Raw genomic sequence first — 19,797 nt, 5'->3', positions numbered from 1 at the left:
TGGAAAACAGTTTCCTGAACTCAGACATCCATCTCAGTTAAGACTATCCTGCATTAGAATAAAACTTGAGTCATTCGTAAAGTATTTGATATTCCATTTAGTGATTGCAAACTGGTGTGAATCAATGTGCAGCAGACTTGTGGTTTCACAGATTTCTTGTGGCAGCACCAAGGTCCACAAAATACAAATTACTTCTAAATAAACTGGCCCTAAAGCCATCCCAGTATCCCAAAGGAGTGCTGTCCAAGAAAATCAGATTTGGAAAATATTATTATAGCCTGAACAAAATATAAACTCCATCCTATCAAAATCAACAATGTGGATTTTGCAGACCACTTTGCAGATTTTCCCAGAAAAAATTTATAGTAGTGTTTCCAAAACCTCTTTCCAACTAAAAATAATTTCTATCTACCCTAAGCTGACCCTAAATTACCTGAAATTTATGCCAGAGATATACTCTGACCATTCTTTCCAGATGCATCACAGCACCTTGCTAGAGCTTTCTGCTCATGACTTCCTAATAGGAACACTGCTAGAGGTAAATATTTGCGTCCATCTTGATGTTACTTTACTTGAAAATTAGATGATATGTTAAGCTACATTCAAAACAAAACAAAACCAAAAAAAAAACCAACAAACCCCTGAACTACACCCAACTTCTACCCACTACTACTACCCAAAGCTGTAACTCTGTAGGTAGAACACATTAAAAACATGGCATGCCTATTTCCAAAGCGAGTGCCTACAAAAATCTTTAGTTCGGCATTTTCACACTATGACAGCTTCAAAACACTGAAAGGCAATGATGACAAATCAAAGCAATCCTTAACCTGAAGGAAGAAGGGGAGAAATCAGAGTCCTCTCTCTGCATGCTGTTCAGCTCACTGCTAACACCAGCACTGTGAGGGCACACTGCCCAACATGTTCAGCAGCACTGCAGCACACCACCTAGGCCCACAAAGGGAGAAGTAAAAGGAATGGAGAGAGGCAACAGCTACTGTTTGAACTGTCCCCTACTTTAAGGTGATTCACTTAGCAGTAACGAGAGACTCCATTAATGAAGATATTTTCCTTCATTAAGGCACTCTTGCTGAAGAGGTTAATGTTGCCTTTGCACGTTGCTAAACACCAGCTGCAGTAACAATGCTGTTCATATCACTCCTCAGCTCACTCAGCTGCAGTAACACTGGCCAACACCCACCATTTGAGGTAACCCACCTGAGAAAGGTACAGCAGGGTTACAAAGCAATTTTCTCCTTTTCAGTACACATTCCAGCAATAACGAATTGCTGCTGTAATACTAGAGGTGACATTTCTTAAAAAAAAAAAAAAAAAACAAAAAACAGAATAAGTTAGCTGAAGTGGAGCCATACATTTTTCTACACACACACACAAAAATGCAGCCGCTACAGATAGCCTGAAGAGCCAATCTGGAGAGCTGGAAAGAAGAGGTGGTTGTTATATGAATATTATATTTTAATATATGTATCTTACATATTTTATCAGACACAGTAAATTAGCCAAATGCCTCAAGTTTTCATGAAAGTTGAACTAGAGCAAAATATTACTATTTCTCCTAGCAGGCTCTGAAAACTTCCCAGCCCCTTCCAGGCCACCTGTGCTGGACCTGGTGCAGGACACAGCCTGCACACCATGTGGGATGAATCAGCCTGTGGAACTGATCCTCACTAAAATTAGCTATCAGAGTCTCAATCTTCTGCTACATCTTGTTTATGACTTTATAAATATTTGTGTTAGCACAAGAGAGGAGTAGATGAGTAATAAGCCAGAGAGGGCAATGCTGCTTTCTTGCACATCAGCACTGGCATACTCTGCTCACAACATTAAGACCTGAGATGGCTACTTTGAAGAGTAATTTCAGCTGAAGCCTATATGTTATTCAGAAATGGTTTTCTGGCTGCAAAGGGAGATTAGGACTGTATTTAGGATACTTCTGCGAATGTTCAGCCACTGAAAACATTCATTTCAAAAACAAAATGCTGAGTCAGCTCGATGCACCCTGCTAAAACAGTGAAAGCTACAAGTCTCAAGGACTTAAGCTGCCAGACTGTCAAGTCAAAGAAAAATAATGGCATTTGTCATTGTTTAAATTGAAAGCAAGAAACAATCTCCTTCTCAATACAGATTCACAATGAGTGAAAAACGCACTTAGCTTGCATAGCTGATGTTCTGCCAGTTTCTTTCTAAGCAATCCCTTGGCTACTTCACAAATACCACCCCAAGGTATTTTCTGTAGGACAAACCCTTGCATCCCCTTGCTAGGTTTTGGGATTCAAGAAAGTGTCAGAGCTATGCGTGTTTAGATTATAAAATATCATTCAGCTGCCATCTATTTCCTTTCTTTTCACAGAACCTAAAATCCCTAAAAGAGAAAAGCATGAATGGAGAACAGAACACGAACAGCACTGTACCAAAATAGAGCCACTTGTTTCTGAAGTACTTTTTTTAATTATGCAAGACTAGCAGATAACGATACAACTGTGATGAACAAAGCTAGTATTTCTAATTATGTAAGGATCAGAGAGCTGCACACTGCAAGCATAAGTTTCAGTTATTAATAAAGAAGTAATACTGCACAGATCTGCTGAGAACTCTGCATACCAATAGCTATTCAAGGTAGAGAAGCGCTGGAATTTCAAGGCAGTGTGTGCCTGAATTCCAGGTAAAGACATCCTCAAATTGTTAAGGTGTTACGATGAGTGGCCATCTGAATAACATGTAAACCCACACAAGCAACATCACATGCAAGCATTTTCCCTTAAATGGCCCCAACACACCATAAATATGCAACTGAGCCACCTCCATAGAAAAAGAAGAAGAAAAAACATTAAGTTAGCTAAGGAAGCTATACGCTATGGCAGAAAACTCTAAGTGACCTACTGAAACGATGCCTTCTTTACTGCTATATTTAAGCCTCCTTGATCAGAAGCTGCCAACATATTTGGGTTTTTCTGTGTTATTTAAAAACAAAGAAAAAAAAAGTGTGCAGAATAAATAGCTCCAGTCAGTGCTGAGTTAAGCACAACAGCCCTCTTCATGACCTCTGCAAAAGCCATTAAAAGTATTCTTAGAAAAAGTTACAGAGCTTTCCTCTAGCAGGGCAAAATTCCCCTCTACTTTTAGGAACACTAACAAAGCATATTCTTTTCTATCAGATTCTAAAATACAAATAAGTCTCTAATTGCTGTAAAACAATCTAATGGTTGTTTGTCATGTCAGGGCATTCCGTAACACATTACGGAAATGCAACTTTAATAGTTCTGCCTCAGTAAAGCAAAAGAAAAAGGAAGCCAGCTGAAAAGGAAGGTTGGGTCAGCCTCATACCACATATCCTTCACTAGCACAGTAGAAACATCCATTTTCAAACTGAGCAGTATTACTGCTTATCACTTTATCCTACTATTTTCAAGACCCCCACAGCTTGCCTAATGCCTCTCCCTCTTCGCAGTGCCTTTCCCAACCTCCTTACAGCCCTCTCCATGCACCCAACTACTTCCCATGTTACCTTGCCATTTTACCCAGCAGAAGACCACACTAGCTAATACTAACGAGCTGTCTGACACCTCAAAAGCTGTTAAAAGCAAAGCTTTACTAGTTAATCTCTAGTGATGTATCTACAGCAGTGACTACGTCAGAAAAACTGTATTGATACTCATTCTGTTTACATGACTTATTAAGGAAAGCTGCCCTCCTTTCAAATTTGAGTGCAATGAGTGAGAAGTTCAAATGCTCTACAGCCCTAACAACTGAGAAGGGTGACAAGCTGAGGCTGTGAACTCTTTGGATCTGCAACTGAAAAAGTCAGTGTTATCCTGAAAACTAAACAGAGCCAACATACACTTCAAAAAGAATTTTTCACTCTCAGTTGCCCAGTTCATAAGTTTGGCATTGGTGTCACAAGAAGTCCATACACCCTGGGCTTCACGGACAGTGTCTGTCTTTTTCATTCACTGATAACATTAACAGGGGAAAGCATCCCATAGTAGCAACGTCATATGCACATACAACAGACAACGAGAAAGCTCAGCAAAAAATCTACAACCAAAGAGCTGTTCTTTGCTGCAGCATAAATGACTTGGCAGGCTTAAAGAATATGAACCATGTTAGCTGTAATTTATAGTATTCTGATATAAACAGATAACCAGTAAATTGGTCCATTGTGTCACTGCAGTACTGAAGAGATAAAATTTCAGGCTAGGGGGAGGAAAGCACCGGAGCAGCACGGTGCCCTGTCTGGCTGCGGCCATGCACTGTTGTCAGGCAGAAAGGTGGTCTGGGATGGGCAGCTCTGATAGAACCCACACGTCTACAGAATGACCTTCACAATGATTCAAGTCCCAGTTCACATTCTTTAATGCCAGAAGTTTAACAGGTAAACTCTGGTGCCACTGGCAACCTTAGATCAGTTTCTGCGTAAAGCCTGTTTTCATAAAACAGAAGCGTATCAAAATGCAACTGTGCCACAAAACCCGCAGAGCATTTGGCAAGCGAGGAGTTAAGCCCCTGCCTAGGCCTACCCCCAGCTGCTGTCAGCAGTCAAACGTGTCAGGAGGAGCTCTGCCCTGACAGAGCTAATTGGCAGCAAGCACCTGCCTCCCCAGGCGGGCAGGAGTAGGTAAAAGAATACAAACCCTGCAAAGGAGAAGCAGCTGGAAGGCTGCCAGGAGGTCTAGCCTGTTTCGTACTTTCACTGTGATCCACAGGCAACTTCATCCTGGCCTACAGGCAGCCTGAGCAGCAGAAAACTTTTCTGCAGCTTTCTCACTGCCAGGGGCAGGTGCCTTGCCGCTGGGTGCAGGTGAGCTCTGTCTGTCAGAGAGCACACAGGCTCACACTGCAACACCAACACCCACAGGAACCAGCATTTCAGCAAGTCTGAAACCACGGGTACCACTGGAACAAAGCCACCCCAACAGCTGTGGGGAGCACTACTCAGTTTTTAATCAAGCACCCTGCATAAACAGTTGTGCCACTGCTTTAGCAATCGTGATGTTAAACAGTACAGATACACAGGTCCATCAGCAATCTTTAAAAGGAAAAAGCTCAACGTAATGAGATTACAAGATACTAATGTTAAATTACTGCTCTAACAACAAGAAAAATGTTTCTTAGTTGATAGCACAGCAAGGAATTAAAAAATTTGCAACACTTGCCCTTCTTCTGTATTCTGCACCTTTACACAAAAGCAACATTTGAGTTTGCGCTCAGAAATAAGTAACTCTTGATGCTGCCAAAACCATAAGACCATCACTTATGCATCAGAGGCAGAATAATCACTGATAAGAAATGCCAAGTCTCTTTCCTCTCTAGAGTATTCATTACCTCAATCCATTACAACGGAGGCATTAACTAAAGGTTTATCATTATGTTGCTGTGTTATCTTTCAGGAGCCGGATCTCATTTCATAATAAGATACAAAAGAGGTGATGATGTTTGTCAAAGCGTGGCTGGACCTTTCTTCTTAGCCTTACATAATGCAGTCAGCTACATCAAAACCATCTGAATGAAATGCCTGTTCTGGCAAAGAAGCATTGGCATACTTAGCAGAGTAAGCCCCTATAGGGTGAAAGTTTTGTAAGAGAAGACTAATAAGACTTACCCTATTTTGCCCCGAATCAGATTCATAAAAGCAGAGATTCAGTTGCATGAATGGCTTAAGAGAAAGCATTTCATGCAGAAAGAGCTAGCGGCACTACATCAAACTGAGCAAACCTAAATCAAACAACGACTACCAGATGATGAACTTGACAAGAACATTTCCAAGAAGAAGAAAAAAAAAAAACCACCACAAACCCTCAACCAACAAGAAACAAACCACAAAGAGGGTGATTGATGCTATTCTACCATATCAGCTTGAAATGATAAACTATCCTCTGTGCAAAAGAAACAGAAGAGTACAAGCCTTTCTTGGCTCTTTCTCATTCACAGTTTAGATACAGCCAGGACATCCCAAGGGTCACTGTACATGGCAACTCACCTAGCATCATTTCACTGCTATTAAAAGGGAGATGCCTGCTTCTCTCCCAAGCCTTTGTATCTGTGCTAATATTCATATGACCTCTGTTTTTACTACCTACCATAAAGGTACTCAATTTTCAACTGAAATTATCTCGCTAGATAGAAACAGAATGTTAGCTTGGGAAAAGAAACCAGAAGATGCAAGTACTAGTGAGGCCTAGAGAAGCTTCAGGCTCTCAAACCAAGAGCAAAAAGAAGAACCAGCTCTTCCAGCAGCAGTGAGCTATTAATACTGCTTTAGCCATTTCTGTGAAATCTTATCCCTCAACTGCTAAATCAAATTCTTATCTTAGGAAACATGTTTTATTGAATGAAAGTCACGATTTTGGAGCACAAACATGAAAGGAAGCCCTAGGAAAAGACTTACCTATAAAAATACATTTTAGAAGATCCAGTAGTCATGCAACTGTTAATAGGAAAAGCTGGCAACATTAAAATACAGCAACTACCCCTGTTTATTTCAAATAGGCAATATAACTTACTTAAAACACCAAACAACCTGCAGAAGAATTTTCAATAAAAAGGTGTCATGGTTTCATCAAAACCTGCTCAATAAATGACTTCAGGGAGCTACGATCCTTAAGTGTTTATGATAAAAAAATAATTTGATTCTTAGCTTAGAGGATACAAGTCTCTTCACTTTATCATTAGGGGAGATGTGGCACTTTCTACATTTAGCTATTGTCACAGCAAAAATATGCAGAGTGATCACCAGAATGAGAACAGCAGAACTGTCACTCCTCGTTACTGGCTGAAAGTTTCCTGGAAAACCTCTGATTAGCCGCAGCTTCAGCACACCTCCCAAGCCATTAAAGCTGAGAGGTCTGAATAAATCAAAGTTCTTTGAGAATTTCACACTGATACCCAACTTTTCTGTTGTGGATCAGCCAAAGAGTCTATAAGTCAGGTGAAGGGAAGGAGGGGAAGAACATGAAAACAGCATCCAGTGTTTGAATTGTACATATGATTGGAAACTTCTGATACCACCGCTGTTGGTGGCACACAGGCATACAGAACCAGCCTGTAGGTAACTTGAAGTTAGCCATGATTTGAAAAGATGAACATTTATCTTCTTAAGAATTTTGCTAACTAGCCAGAATGGAACACCCTTCAGCAAAACCTACCTGTTCTCTCCTCTACTGAAGAAATGTCAAAAAGAAACTCTTGCCCAGTTTGGTACTGCCCTCCTGTGAAGAGGCAGCGTGCTCTGCCTCTGGCCCAGAGGAAAGAAGGACAGCAGAAATGTTCATGGAAGGTTTTCAGACAACTGTAAGTGCCTACATAACAGATGAGGATTTTGCTTGAAAAATAAAAGGCTACTTTATGCTACACGGTATCAACACGTAATGACATTTTGTCTCAAACTATGAACTACCCACCTTAAAAGCAGCAGGGGAAATTCAGCCTGCTCAATGAGTTTCAAGTCTTCTTCCAATAAGAGTGATATTACTAAAAAATAAATAAAAATAATAATTAAAAAAAAAAAAAGATGAAACCATGGCTGTAAGGAGTAAATGGGGGGCTGATAAGAGGAGGAGGAATGGGTCCTGATTGATTCTGGAGCTGGCACATGCTAGGTCCATCTCGAGGTTTTCCTCCTTGCTTTGTGCCATTACCACATCCCCACCCCTTATATAACTTGGGGGGAGAACTCCTTTCTTACAGTTCTAGCTCCCTGGCTCTGCACAGCCCACTGCAGCCTAGAGATGCACTTGAGAGGAAAATCCTGCTGAGCACACAGACTGCAGACAGTCTCCACAGAATTCCATAAAGAAACATTGGCATGTCAAGATAGAAAACTTTCAAAAGGAGATTTGGCTCAGTTTTAGCAGATTTTCATGTAAAATTTAAACATTAAATCTCTGCAGAGGTCATCCACTGACAAATTTTAAACACTGTTCCAGTTCAGAGGTGCACTACAATATTTCAAACAAAAGAATGCCATTAAAAAAAGGCACAATTCCTCTAGTTCTTTTTCTGGAAACAGATGAAGAATTACAGCTGAAAGTTTTAAACAAAGTTAAAGCCAAGGTAAAATAAAAAAAGCATAAAGTATTTTAGTCCAAAAGACTTCAGTTGAGCAGTTATAAACAACCAAATCCAGCATCTCCTTCTAAGACTTCCTATCAGAGACACTGTAACAATCTGAAAATCTAATGGCACTCAATCTTGTACACTGACAGAGTCCATCCTATGAGCAGTGCAAAAGATGTCTACACAGAGTAGATAAGACTCCTCTTAGTCTGAAGATGAGAAACCTTCATTTCAACACTAAGCAAACACACGGACCAGAAGAGGTTTTTCTTCTCTCTTCTGACCCTCCTCCAAGCAGTCCCAGACATCCCATTTAACTTCAAACCATATGGAAATAATAAAAGAACAGCCACGGCCACTGACTCTTCACCTCAGTTACCATAGCTCTACTTCCAGCCAGGGATAATTTCAAGTGATGTGAAGTACCACAGTATTAGAGAAGAGAATTACTTGCAGTCACCCTGGGATCACACAAGGCACCACCACCACTGGCTACTGCTGATATGCTGCATGCTTCAGCTCAGCATCAGACTCCACACCTTGATTTTCCACCCAGCTCCTCCTTTACACTGTGATGCACTTGTTGTTGCTGCTCCTCACCAAGGAGATTCACCTCCATCTTCCTGGTACAGACCCCCACTCTATAGCTGATGTGTACAAATACACAGTTTGTTCCTTTCTACCCAAGTCCTGCACATACAGGATAACTTGAAAATACTTTTGATTAGCAATTTTCTGCGTGTATTTCTTCAACCTGTGGGGCTGGCTCCTGTAAAGAGGCAGGAAGTGATTACATTTAATTACTTACATTGAGGTCCTCATCCCAAAATTCGGGCATGAACTCCTTGAGAAACTGAAAGGTATCCTTAAATACCTTTTGGGAGAGATTAATCAGCTGTTACATACACACACCATAGCCTTCAGAATCATGCTAGAGGATTCTCTGATCCCTTGGTGTGGGATCAGAGAACCTTATTTTACCAGGTAAATCAGCTATTAACCTCTGAGAGATCATGCCAGAATTTCCCCAAACTTCTGATGCTGAAGTATAAGCTCTTCCCACTAAAAAGCTAAATACATAGTTCAACTCCAAAATCAATAACAAGAGTGACTGTAGAATACATATGCAAGGCTAAATGAGTAGTTAACGAGGATCAGGAGCTTTGCAAATCCCTTCAGCAGAGGCAAGCCCAAGGGGTGCTGCATCGGTAGGCCTACCTTGTGAAATGCTATAACAAAGAAGTACACAGTTACCCTTCCTTTCCAGATCTGGCTTCCATTGCTGCACAAACCAAAACCAAGAATCTTTGCTGATATGGTTGTCTCTATAACCACTCCTTCTATAAGCAAGGCACGAGGGCTTCTGACAGCAAAGATCAAGGCTAATGTCATTCAGCTACACGTGCAAAGAGTTTACTTTTTGGTCACTCCCTACATCAGCACTCAGGTGTTTTTAGGAAAAGCACAGGGAAAACTTATAGTGACTGATGGAACTGCTGAAATAAAAGATCCTTCAGAACAGAGGCATCTGCTAAGTACTTTTGTACAATATACAGCAGCTGAAATGTGCCATCCCGCCCCAGAGTAGGATGGTGCCTCTAGCTCCTCTGGGATGCTGAGCCGTGCGCACAAACTAGCAAGGCCAAATATAAGAAATTCCATTAAGTTAGTAATCTATGATGTCAGCCTATTCTTAAAGCAACAACTGTTAACTTACCACCCTCTCCAGATTCAGAATAACCTGAAAGAAGACAGCATACCTTCATAAGCTTCAGGGCTGACAGCCCAACCCCTCTGCTGGCAGGAAGCTTAGCAGCTGTAAACTTCATATTAAGGTTTTAACATCTACTTGCTTCTAGAAGTTGTAGGACTTCCACAAAATTGCTATCCACTTCTGTTTGTTTTTTAACAAACGAGCTATATCCTAATACATTTCTCACTAAATTAAAACAGTTTCACACTTCCTTAAGCGACAGCTCACAGTAGATCTACAAATGAGCAAGGCAACAGCTTTGAAACCTTTCCTAGCACCTACTCCAATGTTTGACTTTGGCAGGAAAAAGGTTTTGACTCCAATTTGTGTTTCATTAATCCACAGCCACATTCTTCATCGAAGGACTGCTGGAAAAACTCAACTTGCTGGAAACAGTAACTATAATTACTGACCTTCACCAAGTTTGCCAAAATCAAATTGCAAAGCTCTAACTTCACAGTACAAAGAAAAGCATGTCTGTGAGTAACAGAAACCGAGTCAACACTTGCAAGATCTCAGAAAATGAGATAGAACAGTGAATTTACAGGAATAAATTGAAAGCGTTCCCTGACCACAAGTAAACTCCTACATTTGTACTGCATGACAAAAAGGGCAGAACTACTTTGTTGTACATTGCTGAACCAAACACTTGCCCTGTAGAGCATAAAATTCAAAACGTGGAATATATTTTTATGAAATCTGATAGACATGACCAAATTGTAAACCACAGCTGTACATCTCACCTCCTCACAGAACACTCTGCTCTCTCCACATTTTTCAGATGCTTCACTTCACTTGGTGCTATCTGGGATTCTGGGAGGGAGAATTCTCTTAGTGCTTCTGTATTTCTTGAGGAAACCAAATGTCACTGCAGGTGTCCCATTAACAAACCTGCACGTGAAATTATACATGCCTCAGTCAATTATGAAACTGGCAAATCTGGATTCTTTCCACTTATTACAGGCTTTAAAGCAAACACAGGAATGACACAGTCCTGGAACTATGCATAGATACACTGTTGGTACGCCACTTTTCTAGCACTGAGATGATGAGCTTATCCTGATACAAAATTGATTCACATTTGACTAAAGTTCAAAATATTCTAGAATTAATTCACGGGCTGGGTGGATCTTTCACAGCCTTTGTTTCTACTGCCAGCCAGGAAAAATAAGGCAATTATTTGCATAACTGAAATAAAATGTGATTTCATAACACAACAATTTTTGAGTCTATAAGCAAAAACTTACAGGAGTAGGATCAAAAGTCATTTATTTCTTACAAGCCATTTACAAAATAGTATAACAGCAAACCTTCAGCAAATCTGTGTCAACTATGACACCCAGCAGGAATATATTTTCTCCCCAAATATGCCAATTGTATTACTGAAGCAGGGCTGTGAAGTGACACTGGAGCTCACTACCACTGAAGACTTCCAAATATCAGTTAAATGTGGATCACGTCAAAAAGATCTTTTTTTTCCCCATTCTTACAATCCCAATCAAAACCAGTTGCAAAAAAAGAAAAAAAGCTAAACAAGTTTAATCAAGAAAAAGACAGTTTTGCCTGAATTAGCTACATTTTTATAGCCTACAGTAGAACAAAGGGATTTCCAAAACCGCATGCCATACTAAGTCCAAACCTTAATCTAAATACAAGACAACTTTCTCAGACAAATGACTCTACTGGTAGGAACCTCAAAGCCCCTAAGCCTCTCACTTATTCAGCTCAGCTATAAAACAGTCAATAGCTGTCCTATCAAACTAGTGATAGCAAAACAAAACACATGCCCAGTGCAGTGGTCATCAGTCACCTGCATAACCAACTCTGAATGCAATTACTTGAGAGTTTTGAATTTTAGTCACATTCTGACTGAAAGACTAAAAATCCATTAACAGATGCTTCACTCCCAAAGGAATCTAAGAGAACAAAACAATCTCATATACATGTAAGACTGACAGCCCTGCTGACAAAAACACTGAAATCTTCTACAGATGCTCCAGAGCCCAAGGAGTCTGAAGAAAAAACTGCATCATATGCACATGAGAACTGCCACTGGTCAAACCACACTCACGAGGCAAAGCAGTTTTCTCACTTCTTACTGTACAACTATGTCAGCATTTTATAATACACAAACCCAGATTCACTCGTTAGTTTCAGTAAAGGGAAGCAGTAGATCAGGCCAAGCTGAAAGTCTTCACATTTATCCATACAAGTTTTGCCAGAATACAGTTCAACGGACATAAAAATACCTCTAGGATCACTAAGACATGAAAAGAAACCAACAATCCCAATGGTGTAACACAAGATGGCTTCAAAAAAAAAAAAGATAACGATGGCAGTTTTGAGTAAAGATAGAATCTAGTTTGCAGCCAAACCAAGACATAAGGCACTGATGTGTCAGTAAATACGAACAGTCAGATCTGTCAGATCGATACTTGGTATCCAACACAGGATGCAAGAACAGAAGAAATATTTATCATCACGTTCCCAACATCTTTCCCCAGTGATGGATCAGGACCTTTCAAGCCCAGCAGCATTACCTCTGCGCTATTAGGAGGAAGTTTTTCACACACAGGGTGGTGACACACTGGAACAGGTTGTCCAAGGAGGCTGTGAATGCCCCATCCCTGGAGGCATTCAAGGTCAGGCTGGATGAGGCTCAGGGCAGCCTGGTCTGCTGGTTGGTGACCCTGCACATAGCAGGGGGGTTGAAACTAGAAGACCATTGTGGTCCTTCTCAACCCAGGTCATTCTATGATTCTATGATTATTAGATTAAAATTTCTCTTAATATAATCTCAGTCTAAGTTATAGGTGCAGGACAAATTACGTACAATAAGAACCAGAGGTCCTGTTGTTAAATGCCCTGCCTCCATAAATGCAACATTCAAACTAAGAACGATAGCTCTGAGGAACTCCAGCAGATAAGCCACTTAAACACTTTTAATGATAGCCTGGTCTCATACCTTAGTTTAGAATCCATTCTATAACCACATGAAACCAAATTCTGACAATCATTATTAATAGCAAGTCAAGGCCTTGATAAATGAAAATAAAGCAAAAATCAAAGCAGCTCATGCTTGTTGCCAAAGTTTTAAAGAACATTAAACAGAAGAAAGTGTAGAAATTACTAGTGAGAATGTGCAGAATACCCAAAGAGATGGCAGCAGAGCATTGCTGGCTGGATTCAAGACTTTATTTTTTGTTCTTACATCCCTGGTGCAGCCAGAGGAGCAATTGCAGCAGTCTGAAAGGGCAACAACCCCAGCACCTCTCTGCATGCTCTCCCTGCTCCCATGTCTGTTCCAGCACCCTGAGCTGCCCAGCCTGTTGGCACAGATTCACAAACCACTGAAGGGGAACACAAACGTCTCTCTTCTGCTCAAGCCAACACCTCCTTTAAACGCTGCTAAAGTGAATCGATGGAATTAAAAAAAAAAAAAAACAACACTCTTTGGCAGCTTAGAAAAAACACAAATACTTTCCTCTTGTAAGCAACAAGACCAATGAATGAGAAATGAAATTTACCAAGCCTAAAATAGAGTAGGACACAAGTGAACAGAAATGGCTTGCGTTGGAAGGGACCTTAAGGATCACCAAGCTCCAAACCTCTGACACAGGCAGGGCCACCAACCTCCATATCTAATGCTAGACCAGGATACCCAGGGCAAATTTTAAATGAGAAATGCACCTTGATAGAATTGCCACTTTAATACTACTTGTACATCTAAAGTAATTAAACCTCACACCAATTTTAAAATGCTATCTGTGTATTTATTTGAATTCTACTTCCTATTCAAATGAAGCTTTTAACACAAGTTTAAAAAGAAGCATATAATTCTGCAACCTAAAAGTGAAAATTAATGACCTGAAAAAACAAAGCATCAACTAAGCAGTGCAAGTCCTTATACAAATCCATCACACAATGCTTCCACATCACTCTGCAACCTAAAATTCACTCACTTTGTCCATATGCTATTTCAGAGGAATAAGAGACCTCTTGCTGCACGACTGAGATGACTAAAATACCGCTGTCTCCGCAGAGGCCAGTCAGATGTAAAAGCTCTCCAGAAACAAAGTTCCGTACTGGGGTACTTTTTCCATAAGCGAGTCAGTCAGTAAATCAAACTGTCTCACAGGCCTTGCAGCAAAACCCAAAACCTACGGGAGGCAGGCAGAGCATACAGTTAAAAATAAAGGCGGATAGAACCCAACACCAAAAGTTAGAGACGCCTTGGCGAGGCCAGCCTGGTGTGCAAGCTCTGCACAAGAAGTAGGGTGCTTGCAAGTCTGCCCCAGTCAGCATTTTCATCCTCATAGCCAAGTTTCACAACGAAGGTTTTGTCAAAATAGTTTAAGCAATCTCTATGACCTACATTTCTGCTGTTGAAGGACAAGCGTTTTAAGAGAGAACTCTGATCAGTTTTTGTTGTAGTCTTGATCAAGCCCAATTCATTCAACTGCAGTCCTCAAGCTTCCATTACTTTAAGGGAATCATGTAAAAGTTGCTAAGTGCCAGGCCTCTGCATCCCAGAATTACAATCCTTAGTCCTGCAACTAACATAGAAGCCTCAAGTAATGACTTCCAAATGACTTCACCTGTGTGCCACACCGGTTTCTGAGTTACTATCAGAGTTCTTTCTGCTAGAAAGATATTTTATATTGCTTCTAAGTTATTTACATTGGTAACAATCTTTCAAGTTCCATTTCCATAGGTATACTCCAATCAAGTTTGAAAGTGCTTCCCAACACTGGACAAATTTCCTCCCCTCAAAAATCACTGCTTGCAATAGCAAGTATTGCACTACAACCATACTCTAAGAATGTTCCATGCACCTTCAGCAGAGAATCTTTATTACAAAAACCTGAAGCTAACAAAGAAGCCTTACAGAGTACAATGAAACCCGCCTTCTCACTTGCTGCACCAAGAAAAGCAGATTCCTGCACTGTTTGATACTTCACCAACTACTGCAGAGACCCAAACATTCACCTGAAAGGATTTGCTTGAGCACTTCAGCTGATAGCTCAGTACGTAATATGCTCAATTAATACCATGATAACCAGGAGCGTACCTCATATAGCTACACGAGGACACTGAAACATTTTCTTTAAGAAATACTGCTTTTCTGGGCAGCCTCCATCTCTCCTTCCTTCTCATCCCAACCTTTCAAAGATAGGCTTCAGACTGCCCAATGTTCCCTCTGAAGAATTCAACCACAGGTAAAAGCACAGGTGAGGAAGAACAGGCTCCCACGTTATCCAGGAGATCAGGACTAGCTGCAGATCCAGAAGAGGTTCCCGACTACAAATCTCTTCAACAAAATCCAGCTAAGGCCCATGAGCAGATGAAGCTGTAAAGTTACTCTTTCTTTCTTCCAGATAATTCTTCAAAGGGTTTTCTACCATACAAACTAGTGCAGACTACGCATAACCACACTGAGTTTTAGCCAACCTCTCTCACAGCCAAAAATATCATCCACCACCACTGCACACATTTTCTTACTGAGATTTTCAGAAGGTCTGCATAATCTTATAACCATGAAGTTAGTGAGCCATTACATATTTCCTGAAACTAAGCTGCACATTAGATGATTCACCAATTAGTGTATTCATGAAGCTTTAAAAAGCAATCAAAATTTCATTTTTGTTGAAAAATTTAAGAAAGATGTCCAGCTGTATCTACGGGGAGAGCATGTGGGCTTTTCTCCTTAACTAACAGCTACGTTAGCTGGTGAAAAATATTCAGTGTGTCAGAGTTAATTTATAGAGCTGACAAAGTATAAGGGCTCCAGAAGGTATAGCATACATTTACTAAACTTTAAATACAATTTTTAAGCTAGATATAGCTCAAAGATGAAAATAAGAGGTCCAACAACTAAACCACTGAAATGCATATCATTTCATGGCACTTTTTATTTAATGGAGCACGTGTGTTTCAAACTAGCAGACAGGTTACCATCGCAGCAGAAGAGCTGATAATCCTTCTGATCCCATCGATGGAAACATTTTTCTGAAGGAGGCAGGCACCTCTGGAAGCCAGCAGACACCTCAGCACGCGCAGCCATGACCGTGCAGAGGGGAGGCACAGCACATTGCTCAACACGACCGAGCACCCAGGCCTTAATGAAGCCTCCAGGCATAAATACCGCAACACAAATACTAAGTGTTAATTTCCCCTTAAGGTTGAAGAAATTACCAAGCATAGCTCTTGGGGAGGCAAGTCAAATAGCTATCTACTTTGACAGCTCTCAAGAATTATTTAGCTATCTAGCTTGTTCTAGGAGCCAGTATTTTAGGACTCATGGTGAAACCTTTTCATCAAAGGTTCTTTCTTTTACTCTACAAAGCCAGACATGCACACTTTAGCAAAGAAAAATATATCCTTTTTAGATTTTATGGGTTTTTTTCCCCACTATTCATAGCAGTAAATGAAACTACTTTAAGCCCTAAAAATCGTACACCTGCTGAATGGAGGATGCATGGAATCATCTGTATCCTGTGAGGAATCCACTAAAAACCAAGCTGTTCAGCAGCATGCTATCACAGCACAAGCTAGTTTACAGCAATCATCACTACCCTCTGATGAGCCTAAAATACATCTCTTGCTTAACTTTAAGCATGAAGAATGAGACCAGAAAAATTCACGTCACACCATCTTGGAATATTAGTCCACTATGGAAACATGAATTGCCACATCAAATTGGACAAACAGTCACCCTTCTAGAACCTCGTCACAGAGTGACAGGTTTCATATGTTTCAAAGAACACATTAAAAAAATTTTCTGTTAAAACACACTTATTTCTAATCTCTTCCATCTGCTCTGCCTTAGATGTACCTACCATCAATACAAGAGTAATAGAAGGGAAACTCTAGCTATTCCTTCAAAGACTACACCAGCCATTTTTCCATTGCTCTCATACATACAAAGTCATGTCAAGTTTCTGCATGCTGCCAGCTGTCTGCATTCACTGCTTCGTTGTACTGCTAATGCAATTCTGAAACTAGGGTAGATATGAGACATTTAGGCAAACTGGAAAATCAGAACAGATTTCAGCAGCTCAGTCCATCAGGTCTCAAACTCACTTTTTCTTTCTTGTAGCTTCTTTCAAACTGACAGGGAATGCAACCTAAAAGTATGCTTAATTCACTCTGCCATAGTTATTGATGTACAGATACAAAAGAATCAAATCCGCTCTTCCACAACCTCCATCGCTAAGGCTACTGGTTTGATATCAAATCCATTTCAAATGTCCTAGTTTGCAGATTAATAACTGTATGAATTAGCAGATGTTAACTTGGAAACGCCTCCTTTCAGTAGTTCACCACAGCTACCTATCTCCTCTCAGTATCTTACGATTACAACCTCAAATGTCTGAAAGGGCTATGTCAAGGATAAGGGCAGCATAACAACTTCAGTAGGAAGCCTTTAATGGCACAAACCTGCACAATGCAAGATAACATGACTTAGTACCAAGATTCCTACAGATATAAGACATTTTAATTAAGAAATAGCCTTAACATCATCTGTGTGCACTGTGACCCATAAAAGACCTGAACTCAGAAGAAGGCATGAGACCTGAGTGAACAGGTTAAATGGCATTTAGGGCTATGATGTACTGCATGGTCATTACCTGGTGACACAACCCTAATTTCCCTTCCAGAAGTGGACTTAGAAAAGGACATTCCATCCTCCTCAATAACGCGTTGGACTCAAGGCTTCTGGCACACAAATTAGAGTCTGTGTTGCACAAATACATTCTGTAGGGAGGAATGGGACTAAAAAAAAAAAAAAAAAAAGCTTTATAAGAGTAATCTTGGAGTAACATTCCTGAATTGAAGTTAACCAGGTTTACATGAAAGGACGTTAGGAATTACATCCCCATTCTGTAATTCCGTAATAGAAAAATGAAAGCATTTCTAGGAAGCCATGTTAAGGCACTGGTTCTGTACAGAAATTCACACTAAAGGTACCAGCCACTGACCAGCCTCCTTCTGGTGCTGGGCCCCAGCTCACACAACAGCAGCAACATTATTAAAGAATAAAAGCACCCTGAAATGCAGCCATTTGCCTCTAAGAGAATTCTACATTTAAAAAATAAAAACACAGAACATGTTATGATTAAAAGCTCAATAAAACAGAACACTGAAACGTATCTGAAGCATTTCAAGAGTTCTCATAGCCACGATGACGTCAGTGGCAGTCTTCTTTCTGCACAACATTTTAAGTCTAGGAAAGACCTGTCAGGGCTTTCATGCTCACCATGACATCCAATGCACACATTCAAAGCACCTCTCTCCTGAGGGAGACAGATCACTTTGAGATCCCGTCCTCCGTGCACATTCACAGCATATTTCTTTTTAAATCGAGTTACACAAACACAACCCTTCGGAGTACTTTCCATTCATATAACCACCCTGCAAATAGTTCACTTGGGCTACGTTTACCCTAAAAACATTTTCTTGTTGCAGGAGCACAGCACAGCAACAAGGAACTTCTGAAATTGTCAGAGACTACGTGGAAAAAGCCATATCTTTACCAAAGGGGGCAATGTCACCACCAACAAAGGAGTGAACTTGAGTGGAAAAGCACTGGGTTTCTCATCACAGGGCTGGCACAGCACCATCGGGGCCATACACCACGCGACAGCACTACGGGACCCCATATGCTGGTTAGACGCTGCGTACAGACTTGCTAAGAAATTACAGTTTGCAATAGCGGGTACATCGCGTAAAAGCTTTTGAAACAAGAGGGGGGAAAAAAGAGAAGCACTCTGTAGACACTCGGGGAATGTCAGTGCAACCACACCGCATCCCGCGCTCCCAGGAATACACGCCGGGATGGCCCCCGGGACCAGATTCAGAGCAAGTCCCGAGTTGCGAAGTTAGCAACGGCAGAAATAACGCCATTTATCGCTCCAAGTCCAAAAAACCGCTCGCAACTCGCATTTAGCGCGGACGCCCCAAGTTTCGCCCACACTCTCGCTCGCGCGGAAGCAGCCCGCTGCCCCACGCACACACATCAGGGTTAACGCGATGGCTGCGCGCCCCGAGGCGGCTCTGCGGGGCTGTTCCCACGCGCGGCTCCGTCCCGGACGGCCGCCGAGCGCCCCCCGCCCCCTCAGGCCGCGCCGGGCCCGCGGCGCGCCCGCCCCCACCTGCCGCGGCCCCTCACCTGCACCGCCGCCGCCGCCGCCCGAGGCGGGCCCGCCGCGACCCCGCCGCCTCCAGCCGCGGCGCTCCCGCCTCTCGGGGACGGCCGGGCCCGAGGGAGCTGCCCCTACCCGGGGCGGCCTCCTGCTGCCCGCCGCGTCCCGGCCGGCCGAGCCCCGCGGCGGTGCCGCTCGCCCGCCCCTGCCTTCTCCCGGCCGCCTCGGGCGCCGGCCGCTCCCCGCCTCCCTCGCGGAGCCGCGGCCTCAGCGGGGAGCGGCCGCCTCCCGCCACCGGGGGGCGAACGGCGCGGGTCCCGGCCGCCGAGCGCCGGCCTGAGGCACCTACCGCTGCGCCGCGGCGCGGACGGCGACGCCTCAGCGCCGTCCCGGCGGCCCCAACGGCCGCAGCATCCTCCACCGCCTGCCGCTCGGCGAGCACGGTGCTATCGCCGGAGCCCCCTCCCCAGCCCCCCTCCGCCGAATGGAAAATAGTTCTCCGGGCCCCGGAGCGGAGAGAGCGGGAGCGACACCTCAGTAGCCAACGAGAGCCAGCCTGGTCCTCCGCAGAGCCAATGGGAGCGGCAGGCCGGCTGAGGCGGAGCGTCGCGCAGCCAATGGGGACTAAGCTCTCGGACTGACCCGCTAGGATGGGTTCGACAAGCCTCCATTGACGACCATCTTGGAGTCGGGCGCGGTGCCCAATCTGGGAAGGGGCTCGTCAGCGGCCATTTTGGGTTCGGGCGCGGGGCGCGGGGCGGGGCGGTGTGACGGCGATGGCGCTGCGGGGCGGAAGCGGTGGCTGCGGGCAGTGCCCGTCTGGGT

General features: G+C 42.7%; 1 protein-coding gene across 13 annotated transcripts in view; it reads right to left on the bottom strand.

The window, feature by feature from the left end:
- The window catches only part of SOCS5 (suppressor of cytokine signaling 5), a 31,565-nt gene extending 12,105 nt beyond the window's left edge, over window positions 1-19,460 (bottom strand). For 3 of the 13 annotated variants that reach the window (XM_085219382.1, XM_085219379.1, XM_085219372.1), the window contains exons 1-2: window positions 18,999-19,137; window positions 7,419-7,488 (exon numbers count right to left, since the gene is read on the bottom strand). The gene's annotated coding sequence lies outside the window, so the exon portion shown is untranslated. Of the gene's footprint in view, window positions 1-7,418; window positions 7,489-10,569; window positions 10,592-17,457; window positions 17,603-18,998; window positions 19,140-19,321 lie in introns of those variants that run through there. The other 10 variants (XM_085219383.1, XM_085219378.1, XM_085219380.1 and 7 more) reach the window with 7 other exon arrangements.
- Window positions 19,461-19,797: the final 337 nt, after the last annotated feature.

This window comes from Meleagris gallopavo, chromosome 2, assembly GCF_905368555.1.
Source record: "Meleagris gallopavo chromosome 2, MGAL_WU_HG_1.1, whole genome shotgun sequence".
NCBI classification, from domain to species: domain Eukaryota; kingdom Metazoa; phylum Chordata; class Aves; order Galliformes; family Phasianidae; genus Meleagris; species Meleagris gallopavo.
The sequence above is the reverse complement of the archived record's forward strand: the minus strand, read 5'-3'. Positions and strand labels throughout refer to the sequence as shown.